This window comes from Petromyzon marinus, unplaced genomic scaffold (assembly GCF_048934315.1).
Source record: "Petromyzon marinus isolate PM22_M1 ecotype Great Lakes invasive population unplaced genomic scaffold, UKy_Petmar_22M1.pri1.0 PM_G_Scaffold_92, whole genome shotgun sequence".
NCBI classification, from domain to species: Eukaryota; Metazoa; Chordata; class Hyperoartia; order Petromyzontiformes; family Petromyzontidae; genus Petromyzon; species Petromyzon marinus.
In genome coordinates, this window is record NW_027423049.1 from 670,001 (window position 1) to 672,500 (window position 2,500).

A 2,500-nucleotide genomic window follows, 5' to 3' on the forward strand; every position below is an offset into this window, starting at 1 on the left:
TAAGCTTCGTGTAAAAAATAGCAATATAATAAAAATACCAAGTCTTCGTCTTGGAAAATAACAAAATCTAAAAGAATGGTCTTCTTTATGGAAAATAGTAAAATAAGAATACCAAGACTTCACCTTGGAAAATAACAAAACCATCTTGAAAAAAGCTTATTTTTAATCTTCTTTGTAGGCAGAAAATAGTAAGGCGAAAATAAAGTCCCCTCTAAGCTCTAAAGTAACAAATACGACGTGTTAAAAAAAAAAACTAACAATAAAAAAAAGAACCAAGACTCCGTCTTGGAAAATAACAATCTAAATTGTGGAAAATAGTAAAATGAAATAAAAACCGACTTCACCTTCGAAAATAACAAAATCAATCTAAAACAAATGACATCTTAAAACAAAACTATTATTTGTTTCGGAGGTTGTCTATGACTGTTCATAGACCGCATAATTTCCACAGAACATTCTCAGAATATCAAGAGAGAAAAGCAGCGTTCTGCGGGAAATCATCTTGGCCAGTGATGTCGTTCTGGGTTTGGTCAGGCCCAGGGAGGTAAGTACCTCGTTATTCTCAAGGGGCCACTTTCCTCTTGCCCCAACCGGGAATCCAAAGAATGTGACCTTGCTAGCCTTCGTCAGCACTTTGACTTGATCACCAAGAGGGGTATAGTACGAAACTTTGTGCGAGGCAGCATCTGACAAGGTATTCTTTGAAAGCTCAAAACGGACGGTGACATCGATCACAACCGCCTCCTCATCTTTTGCAAACACGAGGTCAGGCTTTCTCATCTCTCCCGTCTCGGATATGAACTGTGGCTCTTTGTATACAGACCAGCCCAATCTAGCCGCTTCGTCTGCCAGAATGTTACTGATCTTGTTATGTCGCGCAATTCTTGCTTTCTGTACTGCAGGACATTGACCGAGAATGTGCGAAAGGGACTCGAGTCTGGCAGAGCATTTCCTGCAGGAACGTAAGGCCCCATCTCTGCCTCTGTTCAAGCTTTCTCTTGTTGGGTAAATATTTGCCCTTAGTTGTAGTGCTGCGATAAAGAAGCATTGTTTAAAGCCGCACCATGGCCTCAACCAAGCATTACTGATTCTATCATGCGCAAAGTTTACAATGCCCCTTCCTTGAACCGGCTTTTCGCACCATCTCTGAAATTCATGCTCCCTCCAATCGCAGGGTCTCGGATATACAGGTTCTTTTGACACCGAGTCCCTGAGAACGAATGTTGGGATTGCATCACTGTCACCCCCTGCTCGTACCCACAAATTACGGTATTCTTCCTCCATACCCTGCGAGGACACAATATTACGGGTGATAGCATCGGACGAGTTTGCTATACGTTGCAGCCTTCTAACTTGAACCGAAGGGATTGTTTTTTCCAGTTTCAAGATGGCAAGGCCTCCGTCTCGGGCTCTGGCATATAACAGTCCATCACAAGTTGAAGCGGGAAGGTGGAGCCATCCTTTTACCGCCTTTCTAATCTCTTGGTCCAACCCACGGAGAGTTGATTGCTTGCAGTCCGAGTGGTCTGCAGGATATAACAATCTGGGTAGGGCATAGGCATTGAGTAGTTCAACCTTCTGAGTTGGCTTCAGAGGCGCCTCATCGATTTTCGAGATCCATGTCTTTAGCTGACAATGTAGATCAGGCTGTATAGTGCCAGTCCAAGGGCCAATTTTCAGACCAAGGTATTTCGTTGATTCATCAGGTTGGATCATATGGACATCTTTATTTTTGATAGTCCATGGGTCGCAGTTGTTCACCGTATATGAATCTTTGGTTGGGCTTATCATGAAGCCCTGGCACTTTCTGGCCTGAACCTCCAATCCCGATAGCCCACAAAATGATTCCAAGATCGCTAGATTGGCGGCCATACCAACCCAAGATTCGCTCACCAACACCAAATCATCAGCAAACGCAAGAGCTGTCACGTGGTCGGTATCAATGGAGTACCCAACTCCGTGTGACTCTAGGGTGCATATCAAAGGGTCCATGGCAAGATTGAAGAGCAGGGGTGACATGGGGTCACCCTGTTTGACACCAACACGTATGCTAATTTCTCGAGTCGACTCGCCATTGCTTTTGAACGAGGTCGTACACCGATCGTAGGCGTTCTGGATGATGCCCACCACGTGTTCATCTACTTTCTTGTGCCTTAACACCCATAAAATATGAGCATGCGAAACCGAGTCAAAAGCTTTCGCTATGTCGATAAACATGACAGCCAACGGCCTGTGCAATTTCTTAGCATGTCTCATAAGGTCCTGTAGCACCTTAAGATTTTCAGAGCAGCCAGATGCCGCTATAAAACCACGCTGCCTTGGGTTTAAGGGACAAGCACGAGCAAGACGTGCAGTCATTATTCTGGAAAATAATCTCAGAATCATTGAACCGATCGTTATTGGTCTCCAGTTCCCCAATTCTTTCAGCTTTTCATCATCCATAACCTTAGGAATAAGAATCGTCCTATTCTTTTTCAACTCTTTGGGAATAATTCCTGTA

At 44.0% G+C, this 2,500-nt stretch overlaps 1 pseudogene; it reads right to left on the reverse strand.

The window, feature by feature from the left end:
* The window catches only part of LOC142922221 (28S ribosomal RNA), a 10,361-nt pseudogene that overhangs the window by 3,210 nt on the left and 4,651 nt on the right, over nt 1-2,500 (reverse strand).